Genomic DNA, 19506 nt, shown 5'->3' on the forward strand with positions numbered 1-19506 from the left:
AAAAAGCAAAAATTTTGAAAAAAAAAAAAAAAGCAATATTTTTAACTTTTTGCTATAATAAAAAAATTTCCAAAAAATAGATTAAAAAAAAAATTTCTTTCTCAGTTTAGGCCGATATGTATTCTTCTACATATTTTTGGTAAAAAAAAAACGCAATAAGCGTATATTGATTGGTTTGCGCAAAAAAGTTATAGCGTCTACATAATAGGGGATAGATTTATGGCATTTTTATTATTATTATTTTTTTATTAGTAATGTCGGCGATCTGTGATTTTATCGTGACTGCGACATTATGGCGGACACATCAAACACTTTTGACACTATTTTGGGACCATTGTGATTTATACAGAGATTGGTGCTAAAAAAATGCACTGATTACTGTGTAAATTACACTGGCAGGGAAGGGGTTAAACACTAGGGGGCGATCAAGGGGTTAAGTGTGTCCTAGGGACTGATTCTAACTATAGGGGAGATTGTCTCACTAGAACATGACAGAGATCACTGCTTCCGATGACAAGGAGCAGTAGATCTCTGTCATGTTTCTAGGCAGAACAGGGAAATGCTTTGTTTACATAGGTATCTCCCCGTTCTGCCACTCCGTGACTCGATCGCGGGCCCCCGGACATAGAGTCCATGGGACCCGCGGGCACGCCCACAGAGTACCGGGTCGGGCGTCCACCATGCCGTGATTTAAAGGGGACGTACCTGTACGCCCATTTGCACAGCCATGCCATTGTGCCAACATATATCGTCGTGCGCTGGTCGGGTTAAAGAAATAAAGAATCAGAACAAAATTTATATTAGAAAACAATTAAAAAAAAAAAAAAAAAAGGTAAGCCATGAAAAAAAAGGCATTGGCTACTTTGATTTCTTGGCTGGTCACTACTTTGCCTCTTAACAGAATAGATCCTGGTGTTAAAGAAGAACTAAACTGTGGAAGCTGTGCCCAAAAAAAGGCAGGCAGAGGGTAAAGAACTAGTCAACGGTATTGTCTGAGTTCTCCCTGCAGCCGATTACTGACTTCCTATGCTATGTTCTGCATTGTCTCTCTGTGTGGAGGCAGCCACCTTTGTAGAGGCAGGGTTTTGCTACATCATATCAGGGCCTCCAGCAAGGAGAACAACAAACAGCACAATAGTAATACCACCAAATCTCACTTTAAATCTCCAAGTACTCGGTTTCAGATGTAGCAGTGCCCTGGATCTCACATTGCAGAAAATTATTATTTGAGGTGTATTTTAAATGATAGAGACAGAATATCAACCAAAAATCCAGAAAAAAAAAAAAAAAAAAAAAACACGATACATATGTTATAAATTGAGTTGCAGTTCAGTAAGTAAAATAAGTATTTGATCCCTTAGTACAATGTTTGGTGGAGAAACCCTTGTTGGCAAGCACAGAGGTAAGATGTTTCTTGTAGTTGTGACCAGGTTTGCCCACATCTCAGGAGGGATTTTGGTTCATGGCTCTTTACAGATCTTCTCTAAATCCTTAAGGTTTCTTGGCTGTCGCTTGGCAACTCGAACTTTCAGCTCCCTCCATAAATTTTCTATAGTATTAAGGTCTCCTTTGTTGCCTTTGTTTTGTGTCATTGTCATGCTGGAAGACCTTTCCACGACCCATCTTCAGTGTTCTGGCTGAGGGAAGAAGGTTCTCATCCAAGATTTTAGAATACATGGCCCCATCCATTGGCCTTAATGCGACAAAGTCAGCCTGTAGGGACTGTAGGGACTGTAGGGATGGTGTTCTTAGGGTCATAGTCAGTATTTTTCTTCCTCCAAACACAGTGAGTCGCGTTAATGCCAAAGAGCTCAATTTTGGTCTCATCTTACCACAGCACTTTCTCCCAATCCTTCTCTGAATCATTTAAATGTTCATTGGCAAACTTCAGACAGGCCTGTACTTGTGCTTTCTTGAGGAGGGGGACCTTGCGGGCACTGCAGGATTTCAATCCATGGCAGCGTATTGTGTTATACAATGGTTTGTTTGGTGACTGTGGTCCCAACTGCCTTAAGATCATTCACATGCTCCTACCGTGTAGTTCTGGGCTGATCCCTCACTTCTCTTATAACCATTCTTACCCTATGAGGTGAAATCTTGCATGGAGCTCCAGACCGAGGGCGATTGATTGTTATTATGTATTTCTTCCATTTGCGAATAATCACTCCAACAGTTGTATCCTTCTCACCAAGCTTCTTGCTGATGGTCTTGTAGCCCATTCTAGCCTTGTGCAGGTCTACAATCTTGTATCTGATGTCCTTTGACAGCTTTTTGGTCTTGCCCATGATAGTGAGGTTTGAATGGAAGAAAGAGATTCTGTGAACAGGTGTCTTTTATATACATAACAAAGTTGCCGTTAGGAGCTTTTTTTTAAATTGACAGGACTAATCTGTGTACCACATGAGCACATACTGTCTGTAGCCAGACTGTGGGAGCCAGAATTGTTGTTGCTTGGTAGGGGATCAAATACTTATTTTACTTACTGAACTGAAACTAAAATTTATAACATTTGAATCATGTGTTTTTCTGGATTTTTGTTTGATATTCAGTCTCTATAATTTAAAATACACCTATTATAAAAAAATTGTAGGCCCTGAATTTATTTGTAAGTGGACAAACTTACACAATCTGCAGGGGGATCAAATAGTTATTTTCCCCACCATACAGCTATGTGGCTGTAGGTGCAGTAATACCTAGGCACCCTTACATACAACCCCAATTCAAAAGAGTTGGGACGCTGTGTAAACTCTACATAAAAACAGAGTGCAATTGATTTGCAAATCTCATAAACCCATATTTTATTTACAATGAAAATAGAAAACATATCAATTGTTTAACCACTTCCGTCTGGCCTATAGCAGATTGACGGCCGGGAAGTGGTTCTGTAATCCTGACTGGGTGTCATATGACGTCCAGCAGGATAACATGCCGGGCACGCCCATGAGGGCACGCAGCACGTCAATTGCAAGTGCGGCGCGTCAGTCTGACACGCAGAATCTCCATTCGTGATAAGAAGCCTCTATCAGAGGCTTCTTACCGGGTGATCAATCACAGCTGATAATCGCATGAACCAGGAAGTGCCGGTAAACGGCATTCCTCGGTTCGTGCTAACAGGGAGAGCCGATCGGTGGCTCTCCCTGTCAGAAGGGGGGTCTGTGCTGATAATCTGCACATTGATTATCAGCACAGCCCCATCAGATGTGCCAAAAGGGTACCCAGTCAGTGCCCCTCAGGAGCGCCTATCAGTGCCCAATAAAGTGCCAATCAGTGCCATATAGTGCCCATCACATTGTCAATCAGTGCCCTACAGTAACACCTGTCAAAACCTCATCAGTACCTCATCATCAGTGCTGCCCATCAGTACCACCTGTCAGCGTCAATCAGTACCGCCTATCAGTACCAATCAGTACCGCCTATCAGTGCCAATCACAGCTGCTTGTCAGTGCCCATCTGTGCTGCCTGTCAGTGCCCATCGGTGCTGCATATCAGTGCCCATCAGTGCTGCATATCAGTGCTGCATATCAATGCCCATCGATTCTACATATCAGTGCCTCCTCATCAGTGCCACCTTATTAGTACCAACTCATCAGTGCCCATCAGTACCAACTCATCAGTGCCCATCAGTGCCAACTCATCAGTGCCCGTCAGTGAAGGAGAAAACAAAATTTTATAACCGAAACAAAAATTTTGGTCTTTTTTAGTTGGTTTAGCAAAAAATAAAAACTCCAGTGGTGATCAAATACCACCAAAAAAAAGCTCTATTTGTGAGAAGAAAATGATAAAAATGTAGTTTGGGTACAGTGTTGTATGACCGCACAATTGTCATTCAAATTGTGACAGTGCTGAAAGCTGAAATTGTCCTGGGCAGGAAGGGGCGAAAGTGCCTGGTATTGAAGTGGTTAAACAGAGAAAACGTACCATTTTAAGAAAACAAATCGGGTAATTTTGAAATTGTGGACAGCAACACGTCTCAAAAAAGTTTGGACAGGTCCATGCTTCCCACGGTGTCGCATTCCTTCTTCTTTTAACAGCACTAAAAAAAGTCTGGGAACTGAGGGGACTAGTTGCTAGTGTTTTGGGAGGGGAATGTTTTCCCATTCTTACCTGATATAGGATTCTATCTCATAATCAACAGCACCTAAAATGATTTCTTAGATAACATTCCATTTAGTAACAGTAGACCAGGATTAAAGAACTTACCCCTCTCTTCCAATGGGGACACTGGTTCTGGGGACATGAGGGTCCCCAAGGCTTTCTTTTAATTTGCAGCCTGTTTGGCTATGGGACAGGAAGTGAAGGGAAATCTCTCCAATGACAATGTTGTATTTTTTATTGGAAAAAGGAGATTTATATACACTATATTGTCAAAAGTATTGGGTCACCTGCCTTTCCACACACATGAACTTTAATGGCATCCCAGTCTTAGTCCGTAGGGTTCAATATTGAGTTGGCCCACCCTTTGCAGCTATGACAGCTTCAACTCTTCTGGGAAAGCTGTCCACAAGGTTTAGGAGTGTGTCTATGGGAATGTTTGACTATTCATCCAGAAGCGCATTTGTGAGGTCAGGCACTGATGTTGGACGACCTGGTTGCAGTCTCGGGTTGAGGTCAAGAATCTGTGCAGGCCAGTCAAGTTCCTTCACCCCAAACTCGCTCACTCACGTCTTTATGGACCTTGCTTTGTGCACTGGTGTGCAGTCATGTTGGAACAGGACGGGGCCATCCCCAAACTGTTCCCACAAAGTTGGGAGCATGAAATTGTCCAAAATGTCTTGTGCTGATGCCTTAAGGAGTTTCCTTCGCTGGAACCAAGGGGCCAAGCCCAACCCCTGAACAGTAACCCCACACAATAATCCCCCCTCCACCAAATTATTTTGACTTGTAGGAATAAAATTGATAAAAAAAAATTGTTAAAAAGGGAAAGTGTAAAAAAATAAAAATAAAATTAACAATAAAAAAAAAATTAAAAATTAAAAAGTACCCCTGTCCCGGGGAGCTCGCATGCAGAAGCAAACGCATACATAAGTCACGCCCACATATGTAAACAACATCCAAACCACACGTCAGGTATCACTGCGAACGTTATAGCAAGAGCAATAATTCTAGCATTAGACCTCCTCTGTAACTCTAAACCATCACCTTTGGAGATTTTTAAGTACCAAAGTTTGGTGCCAAACCACGAATGTACGCAATTTTAAATGCATCTATTACTCAGCGTAACATCATCTGTCACATTATACAAAAAAAGGGCTAAATTTACCATTTTGGTTTTGTTTGTTTTTTATTCATGAAAATGTTTTTTTCTCCCCCCAAAAAAAAATTGCATTTGAAAAATTACAGCGCAAATACCCTATGACATAAAAAGTTGCAATAACCGCCTTTTTATTCCCTAGGGTGTCTGATAAAAAATATATATAATGTTTGGGGGTTCCGAGTAATTTTCTAGCAAAAAAAAATGATGATTTTTACATGTAGGAGAGAAATGTCAGAATTTGCGTGGTATGAAAGTGGTTAAAGAGGAAAATAGCTCTTAGTGAATTGAGCCCCCGTTTACAGAGGATGAACTAAAAAAAATGCAATGTCCTATTAGGATTGACCTCCTTTGAATTAATTAGTGTTCTTTCATGGGAACCAGCCTCATTATGTGAGGAACATATATCCAACCAATATAATGGCCGCCAGTCTCCCTTATGGGAATCAACCATGTGGTGTAGGAGACATGTTTGTCTGACAAAATGGCCGCGACAAAATGTGGGATACGATTGGCTGAGTAAGGGGGAGGTGTCCATCTTCCTGTATTTATAGGCGGCTCTTCTAACCGGAAATTAAGTCCTTGATGACACCCTGTGGGAGGGCGAAACGCGTTGACGCAATTTCCAGTTTCAAGTTCAGACGACGTCACTTCCGATTGTCGGTGGAACGCACACCAGCAGCGGTGCTTCCTATCTGCAATCTCTTGCTGTTGCATGCTTGTTTTTGACATCTATTTAAGTACCCATTTTTATTTGTGCAATAAACACATTATTAAGCAGTACTTCACTATAGCCCCATTCTTTTATCTCATTTTGGGCACTATTATCCACGTATGACTACTATGATCATGTGAGATCTTCTTTGCAAGCTGATGTGAATTTGCCATCCCTGGCCAACATTCTAAGCCTGAGCAACCCCTAGACTGAAAAGCTAGGGGTCCATTCCATCCGGTGAGTGGGGACACAGGAGGGGGTGTGGCGCACCTCCAATTTTGGAGCACTTTCTCACTTTATGGATTGGAGCACATCGTTCACTAATATATGGACATTCACTTAACTATTTATATTTAGATTATTGTTCTGCACTATTGCGAGTGCTGTAATATATATACTTTTTTCAATTTGACTCAAAGTGAATAGCACCTTGTGCACAGCAGCTGCAATTTATATAATTTGTTGTTCATTATTTTGCTCACATTTTTTTCACTTCTAGCGCAAGTATATATATTTAGAATATATTTTTTTCACTGTAAAAAATTTTAAACCGTCGCCTATGGAGATTTTTAAAGTACTGAAATTTGGCGCCATACCAGGAGTGTACGCAATTTTAAAGCGTGACATGTTAGGTATCTATTTACTTGGCGTAACATCATCTGTCACATTGTACAAAAAATGATGATTTTTACATGTAGGAGAGGAGTGTCAGAATTTGCGCGGTATGAAAGTGCTCCCCTTTTCCTCTAAACTCCTTGAACGCCTGGTTTACAACCAACTGAGTGACCACCTCATTAAAAACAACCTTCTTGATCCCCTTCAATCTGGATTTCGCCCTCAACACTCCACAGAAACTGCTCTTTTAAAACTCAAAAATGACCTACTAACTGCAAAAACCAACGGACACTATTCTGTACTCCTACTTCTGGATCTTTCAGCTGCCTTTGACACGGTTGACCATCCCCTCCTCCTCAAAAAACTTTACTCCCTCGGTCTCCGTGACTGTGCTCTTCAGTGGCTCTCATCCTACTTATCCCAATGCACCTTCAGTGTCACTTACAATTCTACTTCCTCCACTCCTCTTCCCTTCTCTGTCGGGGTCCCCCAAGGTTCTGTTCTTGGACCTCTTTTATTTTCAATCTACACCTCTTCCCTGGGTCAGCTGATAGCCTCTCACGGCTTTCAATATCATTTCTATCATTTCTATGCCGACGACACACAAATCTATCTCTCCACCCCTCAACTCACTCCATCAGTCTCCTCACACATCACTAACTTACTAACCGACATATCTGTATGGATGTCACACCACTTCCTCAAACTCAACTTGTCCAAAACCGAGCTCATAATATTTCCTCCCCCACATGCCTCTTCCCCTGACTTGTCTGTCAAGAGCAAATGGCACAACCATCCACCTGTCCCCACATGTCAGGGTGCTAGGTGTTATCCTGGATTCTGAACTCTCTCCCTTTGGCCCCACATCCAATCACTTTCCAAAGCTTGCCGCCTCAACCTCTGCAACATCTCTAAACTACATCCCTTTCTAACCAACGAAACCACAAAGCTCCTGATTCACTCCCTGGTTATCTCTCACCTCGACTACTGCAACTCCCTCCTCATTGGCTTACCTTTAAATAGACTATCCCCCCTTCAGTCCATCATGAATGCTGCTGCCAGACTCATCCACCTTACAAACAGCTCAGTGTCTGCTACCCCCCTCTGCCAATCCCTCCATTGGCTACCACTCGCCCAACGAATTAAATTCAAAATGCTAACATTAAGTTTCAAAGCCATCCACAACTCTGCCCCCAGCTACATCATTAGCCTAGTCTAAAAATACCAACCTAATCGCCCTCTCCATTCCGCCCAGGACCTCCTGCTCTCTAGCTCCCTCATCACCTCCTCCCATATCCGCCTCCAGGACTTCTCCAGAGCCTCACCCATCCTCTGGAATTCCCTACCCCAATCTGTCAGACTGTCTCCAAATTTATCCACATTTAGGCGATCCCTGAAAACTTTCCTCTTCAGAGAAGCCTATCCTGTCTCCCTCTAACAACTGCACTATTTTCTCCATTAGCTCATCCCCCACAGCTATTACCCTTTTGTATAACTTGACCCTCCCTCCTAGATTGTAAGCTCTAAAGAGCAGGGCCCTCTGATTCCTCTTGTATTGAATTGTATTGTACTTGTACTGTCCTCCCTAATGTTGTAAAGAGCTGCGTAAAGTGTTGGCGCTATATAAATCCTGTATAATGATAATAATAATAATAATAATAATAATAATAGAGGGAAATAGCTCTTAGTGAATTTCAGCCCCCATTTACAGAGGGTGAACTAAAAAATTGCCATTCAATCTTTCAACCCCCCCGCCCAAGTAGTAATGGCCTTCTCATAGAGTGGTATCATCGTAATTTAGACAAGCTGCTCCCTCCAATCCTTGCCACGCAGCACAGCGGTCTGGAGAATCTAGCCTTGTGGTATCAGGGATTTCGTTGAATGCCAATATGCAACAGAATGAGGTTAGGATCTGAATGTATTGAATGGATAAAATTACACTGGTAGGGGTAACAAGGGTGCATACAAACAATTTTATCTCTCCTTTTCTCCAGCTTTAAAGGGGTACACAACATGGATGCCCCCTCTAATGATTCTTACTTGATTCATGTGAAAAATTATTTAAATATTTGATACTTTCTCAGGTCTAAAAATTAACCTTAACTACTTCAGCCCCGGAAAATTTGGCTGCTCAATGACCAGGCCATTTTTTGCGATACGGCACTGTGTCGCTTTAACTGACAATTGCGCGGTCGTGCGACGTTGTACCAAAACAAAATTGACATTCTTTTTTTCCACAAATAGAGCTTTCTTTGGGTGGTACAATATTTCGTACTTTTTGCTATAATAAACATCTCCAATTTTTTTTTTTTTTTTTTTAAGTTAATTTGTTCCTCAGAAAGGTAATCTTACTAAAATGAAAGGACCCAACATCTCTCAAAGTAACAGACCATTGACCTACTGTAAATACAAGCAGCTTTATATTGGCTGATCATGCCCATATAAGGCCTCATGCACACAGGGCGTTAAAAAAAAAAAAAAAAAAAAAAAAAAGAGAGCTGCAAACCGGTAACGACATCAGGAAAAAGTGGCTGTAAAAACGCGTTTTTAGAATCATTTTGTATTGGCGTTAAAGCGGAAGTTCACACAAAAATTGAACCTGCGCTTTTCAAAACCCTCCCCCCCTCCGGTGTCACATTTGGCACCATTCAGGGGGGTTCAGATACCTGTATAATACAGGTATTTGCACCCACTTCCGGGCATAGACTCCCACGGGAGTCTACGCCTCTTCCGTCCCCCCCCCGCTGTCTGCTGGGGAAACACACGGGTCCCAGAGACAGCAGAAACCATCCGGATTGCACAGCGCGACTTGTGCATGAGCAGTAGGGAACCGGGAAGTGAAGCCACAAGGCTTCACTTCCTGATTGCCTTACCGAAGATGTCGGCGGCAGCACCTGAGAGCCGAGCGACAGATCGGCTTCGGGTGCCGACATCGCGGGCGCCCTGGACAGGTAAGTGTCAATATTATAAAAGTCAGCAGCTGCAGTAAAAAAAATTTTGGTGGACCTCCACTTTAATGAGTGTTTAGCAGCGTTTCTCTGCCCTCTTCTACTGTCCACTCCCGAATCCAATTACTACAGCTTAAAAAAAAAAAAACCATTAACGCGTTTAGCTGCATCAGCCACGTTAACAGCTGGTAACGCTGCTTCTCCACAATGCACCGGCCCTGGGTTGTTTTTTTTTTTTTTTTTTTTTTGCAGCTTGAAAACACCTGTCACTTACAGCTCCTAAAAGCCTATTTGTGCATATAATATCATAATAACATATAATATTATAATAACATAGAATCATGGAGAGGCGTATATAAGCTGCAAAAAAAAAAAAGCCTGCCGCTCCTAGGAGCAGCTGTAAAAACGTCCAGTGTGCATGAAGCCTACGTTTGGAAACATTTGAGGGCCATGATTAACAACTTTTCTAGCCTGGTGTAAGCTTTGAACCAACTTTATTAGGGCTTTCAGTGTACAATCAGAGAAACATTGCTAGCAGGCATGGGGAAGAGATTTTATGCAGAAGAGACAACCGCTGTGTCTTCTACCATAAATACCTACTTGATAGAAATGTTAGAGAACACTAAATAAAGTTCTTCTTCTTTAATGGTTCCTCTGCTGTAGGATGCTGTTTTCACCTGCAAGTTTTAAAATGTGCTCAATAGCGTTGTTAGGATTTTGGCAAATCTTTTATAATCTAGGAGGTCTGTTCTGTATTTTAACTAGTTGAGGACACTGGGTGTGCTGCACACACCTTAACAAGAAAAAAAAAAAAAAAAGTCTTCAAAGTGTATGTAGTACATCCAGTTCTCCTGCCCCACTCAATAAATCAAAAGCTTGATAAATGAAAACAAATGCAGCCACCACACCAAGGAATAGTAAGCTGTGATATCACATTTTTTGGTTTGGGGTTACATAAAATAGCTGGGAGTGTCTGTGTAATTACAGGAGCTCTAGCAGCTGCTGCTGTAATAAAAAGCCATTTGACACAATGTACACTATTCAGATGGGAAACGCAACATTGTTACTTTTAGATCTACTCTGTTTCATTAGATCTGCAGATGGCTCAGTAAAAAGAACCCTTTCTTTTTTGTTTTGTTTTTTATTATTTTTAAATAAAATACGTCTCTGTTTAGCCCCTTATTAACTCTTAATAAGCAGCCATAATTATTAATTAATAATTATTAATAACAGAAATAGTTACATACATTTTTAACCATTAATATTTAAACTATTTTTGTCTTGTTTGTTTTTGTGTGTGTGTGTGTGTCACATTAAAAAACACAACATTGAAAAAAACAACACAACTTTATTTTACTTATAATAACTTTGTAATGCTTTTTACATGAATCGTAATTTTGGTGTCATTTTGACCAGGACAAGTTATGGAATAAAATGTTTACTTTTTATCAACAGCAACACTATTTTTTTAAAAACACTGGTCAAAAAAAAAGTGCAATTTTTTGTTAGTTTTGTCAGAAAACTGGATAAACCTGCATTTTTTTCATTTTGGATAGGGTAAGGTGGGGGGGGGGGTCAAAACCTTGGTCAGTTTTATTTCTCCATCTTATGTCCCATTGGAAAGATTTAACTTCCTGTCCCATTACCAAAATAGCAAGTGAGAGCTAAGCCCTCCAAATTGTGAGGGGATGCATTTCTGTCACCAGGGTCTGAAGTAGTGTCCCCACCTCCCCACCTATCCTTACAAGCATCAAACTTCACCACATTTCGCCCATCTCTTCTCTATTCTGCTACTGACCACCTCTATGATAATATCTCACTCCTGCCTAACGTAGCAACTTCTGTTCGCTCTCATCCTCACTGGATGAACTTGCTCCTCCAACTACACATAGAATCAGACCCCAACTCTTACAACCTTGGCAAACTGGTGACACCAGAAATTTCATAGCTGTGCACTGGAATGATTGTGGTGCAAAAAAAAAAAAAAAAAAAAAAGAAAATACAACCTTTAGAATCACTATAACCACTTGACCTCCAGGAGCCATTTTTTTTTTTTTTTTTTTGCTATACTGCACTGCGTTACTTTAACTGACAATTGCACAGTCATGCAACGTTGTCCATAAATGGAAATTGACATTTTTTTCACACAAATAGAACTTTCTCTTGGTTGTATTTGATCACCTCTGTGTTTTTTTTTTTTTTTTTTTTTTTGCGCTATCAACAAAAAAAGACTGACAATTTTGCAAAAAAAAAAAAAAAAAGAAAAAAAAAATATTTTTTACTTTCTGCTATAAAATATATCCAATAAAAAAAGCGTACAAAACAAATCAAATGTCTTCATCAATTTAGGCCAATATGTATTCTGCTACATATTTTTGGTAAAAAAAAAAATCTCAATAAGTGTATATTGATTGGTTTGCGCAAAAGTTATAGCATCTACAAACTGTGGGTTATATAGTAATATACAGGATTTATTTATTTATTTATTTTTTTTAATACTAGTAATGGTGGTGATTAGCGACTTATAGCGGGACTGCGATAGTGCAGTGGACAATCTGCCAACTGACATTTTTGACACTCTGTGGGAACCAGTGACACTAATACAGCAATCAGTGCTAAAAATATACACTGTCACTGAGTGGCATCTGTTGTGACTAATAACAGCAGAAGCGGAGTGCTGCCAATCCATCCATATGCCCCCTATGTTGAAGTGCAGAATATTATATAACAATAAATCTGTTATAGGGTGGTCGTGAACTAGTTTAATAATTACAAGATTTCCCCTCTATTCTTGTTCTGGTGACAACCCAAAATGTAAGATTTTTTTTTTCACTCTTGGTGATAACGGTGAAAGCCTGCCAACCCCTGCTATACGGCCCTCTGAAAAGCGATCCTTAGTAAATTCCTCCCATTCTATTTCATTCCCAGACCGATACAGCTGTTTAGCGGGAGGGTTTTTTCTGTTACAAACCAGCTGGTATCCCTAGAAAATCCCTTTTACATTTTTAATTAAAGTGGAAGTAAACACTCCTATCGTTTTCAGCCAAGGAAGCTGCCATCTTGGCCTCAGTTTAATCTTCAACTGCCATGGCGCTGCACATGTGATGAGTTATGTTTATGACGCCAGCCCTTGGATGGCTTGACAGTTTGGTTGAGAGTTATGTTTATGACGCCAGCCCTTGGATGGCTTGACAGTTTGGTTGAGAGCACGTCCAATGTGACAGTATATTGATTGGTTTGCGCAAAAGTTATAGCATCTACAAACTGTGGGTTATATAGTAATATACAGGATTTATTTATTTATTTATTTTTTTTAATACTAGTAATGGTGGTGATTAGCGACTTATAGCGGGACTGCGATAGTGCAGTGGACAATCTGCCAACTGACATTTTTGACACTCTGTGGGAACCAGTGACACTAATACAGCAATCAGTGCTAAAAATATACACTGTCACTGAGTGGCATCTGTTGTGACTAATAACAGCAGAAGCGGAGTGCTGCCAATCCATCCATATGCCCCCTATGTTGAAGTGCAGAATATTATATAACAATAAATCTGTTATAGGGTGGTCGTGAACTAGTTTAATAATTACAAGATTTCCCCTCTATTCTTGTTCTGGTGACAACCCAAAATGTAAGATTTTTTTTTTCACTCTTGGTGATAACGGTGAAAGCCTGCCAACCCCTGCTATACGGCCCTCTGAAAAGCGATCCTTAGTAAATTCCTCCCATTCTATTTCATTCCCAGACCGATACAGCTGTTTAGCGGGAGGGTTTTTTCTGTTACAAACCAGCTGGTATCCCTAGAAAATCCCTTTTACATTTTTAATTAAAGTGGAAGTAAACACTCCTATCGTTTTCAGCCAAGGAAGCTGCCATCTTGGCCTCAGTTTAATCTTCAACTGCCATGGCGCTGCACATGTGATGAGTTATGTTTATGACGCCAGCCCTTGGATGGCTTGACAGTTTGGTTGAGAGCACGTCCAATGTGACAGTTACATTCCCGTCATGGGCTGGGAAAGTCACTTTTTAAAACTGTTAAATTGATGGCATAATTTCCAATCTAACAATAAAAAAAAGAGCTGTCACCTAAGCAGCAGTTTTTCTGGATAGAGCTAATAAATACAGTATATCTTCATCAAGCTGTTAAAAGAAGAAAAAAAAGAAAAAAGAAAAAAAAAGAAAAACACCAGTAGTAGAACCTTCTAAAAATGATCGGTAATGCTATTTGTATTTTGAAAGAGTTCAGTCCCACACTGGGCTTAAAAAACGCTGCTTTTATGGACGTTTGGACGTAAGCCTGAGTGTCCATGCACACGCAAGTGTTTATAGGCATATTAGAAGATTGGCGTTTACAGACTGAAGAAAACAAATAAATCACCAGTGTATTCAGGAGAGCATAAAAAAAATAAAAAAACATTTGACCAGTGGCGGCTGGTAGTTTTTTTTTGTTTTGGGGGGCCCCCCCTCCCCCCTGCTGTTTTGCCAGTCCATCGGCACTTACTCCATCGGCGAGATCATCGGGCAGGGGGAGACAGGCTGCAACAGGATGGCGTCTTCCTTGGAGATCACGGTGGCTTCCGCCGTGACTCTCCTCCCCTTCTCCTAGGCATCCAATCGAATCGCCTGAGCTTTCAGTGAATCGGGAACCGTGTAACATACCCGTGCTTCCTGCATGGCGGAGAGGCGATTCAGTGTTAGAAGAGCAAATATTAAATTTTTCTAACACATCTAGGTGAACTGCGAGCGCAATTCTTTGTCCATCTTTTTTGAAGCCTATTAGAACCTTTGGCTCTAATCAGGTGCTTAAAAAAAAACACCCCCGCCGATGTAATTTAGGCACCCAGCGTCCGAAAAGGGGCCGGACACATGAATAGGGGGTGGCAAGCGGCGGCCATGGATAGATTCATGCTATGCATGAATCTATCTATTATACATAGAGGAGGTGGCTGGAGAGAGGGGGCGGCGCCATTGCGCCCTTAATGCACGGGCTGCCCCTGCATTTGACGCTCCTAAATATGTGTAACCTTTATTTATTTATTAAGCATTTAGATGGATTTGTGTGTTAATGCACAACAATGGCCAGAATAAATTATATTCTACCTATGAAGTCCATTAACGCTCAAACACTTGAACGCATGTGTAATATACAGCTTTGGGAACATTTTTTAAGCAGCCTTTCTCCTACCAGGGGAATAGGTGTTCAGAGGGGCTAAACAGACACCTTGTGTGTGCATAAGACCTTATAGGATCCCTGTACAGATCCTATGGAGAGTCAGTCTAGGTGACAGCTCAGTATACTGTACTGAATACACTGACAGCGTATATACTATATATACTGATCAGGTCTTATATTGATTTCTATGGAGAATCATTCTAGGTGACAGCTCAGTGTATTGTACTGGATATACTGACAGCGTATATACTTTATATACTGATCAGGTCTTATAGTGATCCCTATGGAGAGCCAGTCTAGGTGATAGCTCAGTGTATTGTACTGGATATACTGACAGCGTATATACTATATATACTGATCAGGTCTTATAGTGATCCCTATGGAGAGCCAGTCTAGGTGACAGCTCAGTGTATTGTAGCTGATATACTGACAGCGTATATACTATATATACACTTATCAGGTCTTATAGTGATCCCTATGAAGAGTCAGTCTAGGTGACAGCTCAGTGTATTGTACTAGATATACTGACAGCGTATATACTATATATACTGATCAGGTCTTATAGTGATCCCTATGGAGAGCCAGTCTAGGTGACAGGTCAGTGTATTGTAGTGGATATACTGACAGCGTATATACTATATATACTGATCAGGTCTTATGGTGATCCCTATGCAGAGTCAGTCTAGGTGACAGCTCAGTGTATTTTAGTGGATATACTAACAGCGTATATACTATATATACTGATCAGGTCTTATCGTGATCCCTATGGAAAGTCAGTCTAGGTGACAGCTCAGTGTATTGTACTAGATATACTGACAGCGTATATACTATATATACTGATCAGGTCTTATAGTGATCCCTATGGAGAGTCAGTCTAGGTGACAGCTCAGTGTATTGTACTGGATATACTGACAGCGTATATACTTTATATACTGATCAAGTCTTATAGTGATCCCTATGGAGAGCCAGTCTAGGTGACAGCTCAGTGTATTGTTCTGGATATACTGACAGCGTATATACTATATATACTGATCAGGTCTTATAGTGATCCCTATGGAGAGCCAGTCTAGGTGACAGCTGGCAGCGTATATACTATATATACTGATCAGGTCTTATAGTGATCCCTATGGAGAGCCAGTCTAGGTGACAGCTCAGTGTATTGTTCTGGATATACTGACAGCGTATATACTATATATACTGATCAGGTCTTATAGTGATCCCTATGGAGAGCCAGTCTAGGTGACAGCTCAGTGTATTGTACTGGATATACTGACAGCGTATATACTATATATACTGATCAGGTCTTATAGTGATCCCTATGGAGAGCCAGTCTAGGTGACAGCTCAGTGTATTGTAGCTGATATACTGACAGCGTATATACTATATATACTTATCAGGTCTTATAGTGATCCCTATGAAGAGTCAGTCTAGGTGACAGCTCAGTGTATTGTACTAGATATACTGACAGCGTATATACTATATATACTGATCAGGTCTTATAGTGATCCCTATGGAGAGCCAGTCTAGGTGACAGCTCAGTGTATTGTACTGGATATACTAACAGCGTATATACTATATATACTGATCAGGTCTTATAGTGATCCCTATGGAGAGCCAGTCTAGGTGACAGCTCAGTGTATTGTACTGGATATACTGACAGCGTATATACTATATATACTGATCAGGTCTTATAGTGATCCCTATGGAGAGCCAGTCTAGGTGACAGCTCAGTGTATTGTAGCTGATATACTGACAGCGTATATACTATATATACTTATCAGGTCTTATAGTGATCCCTATGAAGAGTCAGTCTAGGTGACAGCTCAGTGTATTGTACTAGTTATACTGACAGCGTATATACTATATATACTGATCAGGTCTTATAGTGATCCCTATGGAGAGCCAGTCTAGGTGACAGCTCAGTGTATTGTACTGGATATACTAACAGCGTATATACTATATATACTGATCAGGTCTTATAGCGATCCCTATGGAGAGCCAGTCTAGGTGACAGCTCAGTGTATTGTACTGGATATACTGACAGCGTATATACTATATATACTGATCAGGTCTTATAGTGATCCCTATGGAGAGCCAGTCTAGGTGACAGCTCAGTGTATTGTAGCTGATATACTGACAGCGTATATACTATATATACTTATCAGGTCTTATAGTGATCCCTATGAAGAGTCAGTCTAGGTGACAGCTCAGTGTATTGTACTAGATATACTGACAGCGTATATACTATATATACTGATCAGGTCTTATAGTGATCCCTATGGAGAGCCAGACAGCTCAGTGTATTATACTGGATATACTAACAGCGTATATACTATATATACTGATCAGGTCTTATAGTGATCCCTATGGAGAGCCAGTCTAGGTGACAGCTCAGTGTATTGTACTGGATATACTAACAGCGTATATACTATATATACTGATCAGGTCTTATAGTGATCCCTATGGAGAGCCAGTCTAGGTGACAGGTCATTGTATTGTAGTGGATATACTGACAGCATATATACTATATATACTGATCAGGTCTTATGGTGATCCCTATGAAGAGTCAGTCTAGGTGATAGCTCAGTGTATTTTAGTGGATATACTAACAGCGTATATACTATATATACTGATCAGGTCTTATCGTGATCCCTATGAAGAGTCAGTCTAGGTGATAGCTCAGTGTATCGTACTGGATATACTGACAGCGTATATACTTTATATACTGATCAGGTCTTATAGTGATCCCTATGGAGAGCCAGTCTAGGTGACAGCTCAGTGTATTGTACTGGATATACTGTCAGCGTATATACTATATATACTGATCAGGTCTTATAGTGATCCCTATGAAGAGTCAGTCTAGGTGACAGCTCAGTGTACTGTACTTGATATACTGACAGCGTATATACTTTATATACTGATCAGGTCTTATAGTGATCCCTATGGAGAGTCAGTCTAGGTGACAGCTCAGTGTATTGTAGCTGATATACTGACAGCGTATATACTTTATATACTGATCAGGTCTTATAGTGATCCCTATGGAGAGTCAGTCTAGGTGACAGCTCAGTGTACTGTACTGGATATACTGACAGCGTATATACTTTATATACTGATCAGGTCTTATAGTGATCCCTATGGAGAGCCAGTCTAGGTGACAGCTCAGTGTATTGTACTGGATATACTGTCAGCGTATATACTATATATACTGATCAGGTCTTATAGTGATCCCTATGAAGAGTCAGTCTAGGTGACAGCTCAGTGTACTGTACTTGATATACTGACAGCGTATATACTTTATATACTGATCAGGTCTTATAGTGATCCCTATGGAGAGTCAGTCTAGGTGACAGCTCAGTGTATTGTAGCTGATATACTGACAGCGTATATACTTTATATACTGATCAGGTCTTATAGTGATCCCTATGGAGAGTCAGTCTAGGTGACAGCTCAGTGTACTGTACTGGATATACTGACAGCGTATATACTTTATATACTGATCAGGTCTTATAGTGATCCCTATGAAGAGTCAGTCTAGGTGACAGCTCAGTGTATTGTACTAGATATACTAACAGCGGTCACGCCCACATCCGTCACGTAAGGCCGAGTCAGGAACTGTGTTGCCATTGCTATAGTAACAACATAGCTTCATCTGTGTTTCCTCTAGCGATCTCCATAGAACCCGAGCACGCTGCACTCACTGCACTCCCCGCCCTACTACTAACTGCATTCTACATAGACATCGCTCATCAGTGACCGGATCCAGCATTTACTGCCGTCTCTCATGCTCCCACACTGCGATCTCCCCTACAGTTACATCACCGAGCTCAGCAATCCATGAGCCTGTCTCTATAGCCCACAATCACACATGCGGGGACCCTTCATGACATAACCCAGCAGCTGCACCAATAGGAAACACTCACCGTGCCCACTGCTCCCGAGTGTCTTTATGGATCCCGATAGAACCAGCGTGGAACGCACTCTTTACATGGCCTACACAATAAAGGGCGGGGCTTACACAGAGTGGGCGCTGTGTGCCGCCTCTCACGGGCAGGTATCCAATGATGAGGCTCTCTGTGCTACTAGTTATTAGAAACGTCATGACTATGGATGTGACTCCGCCTAGTACGGTCCTTGCAGAGTTCCCCATCGGCTGGCAGGGTGAAGTGACGGTTTCAGGCTCATAGAGAGCTGTGTATACCTTCAGTGACAATTGTTTATTATACACAGTGGTGGAACACACTAAGGAGGGTTTACGTGGATTTTAAAGGCACATTCCACTTGTAAAAATTAAAGTGCTTCTAAACTCCTAAAGTTTTTTATTTTTTTTTTTTTTACCATAGGGTAAAGGTAAAAAAATCTTTCAACTACTTGTAGTGCACCTCCTATGGAGCCACAAGTAAACTGGGATCCCCCACTCCTGCACAGCCAGGCACACCGAATTTTCACAGGCACTCAGAGAACAGTTCTTGACATTTGTTTTTGTTATTTATTGGGGTAATAACTTAGGGATGGGAGATTATGGGATGCCCACTTGACTTCAACAACTTCAGGTAGAACTTCCTATATACAGTCTCTATATACAGCTCCTCTTCTTCCTCCAGAACACACTTGCTTACAGAACCCAGCTGGAGCACTGGGAATACCCGACAGTCACCCAGAATAAAGCAATAGGTGGCCCATTACATGCAGGAACCGGAGGTCTGACCTGATCCTGCTGTCCTCTCTCCTTGCTCTTGTGCCTCCAGGATAGGGATTCCTTAGTGTGTTTTAATAGGATTTTTCCAGCACCCGAGGCCCGGC

General features: G+C 41.1%; 1 protein-coding gene across 2 annotated transcripts in view; it reads right to left on the minus strand.

Moving 5' to 3' along the window:
• The window catches only part of TBC1D32 (TBC1 domain family member 32), a 503914-nt gene extending 484909 nt beyond the window's left edge, over window positions 1-19005 (minus strand). For both annotated transcript variants that reach the window (XM_073627171.1, XM_073627170.1), the window contains exon 1: window positions 18627-19005. The gene's annotated coding sequence lies outside the window, so the exon portion shown is untranslated. The remainder of the gene's footprint in view (window positions 1-18626) is intronic.
• Between the last annotated feature and the right edge of the window lie 501 nt (window positions 19006-19506).

This window comes from Aquarana catesbeiana, linkage group LG04, assembly GCF_042186555.1.
Source record: "Aquarana catesbeiana isolate 2022-GZ linkage group LG04, ASM4218655v1, whole genome shotgun sequence".
Taxonomy (NCBI): Eukaryota; Metazoa; Chordata; class Amphibia; order Anura; family Ranidae; genus Aquarana; species Aquarana catesbeiana.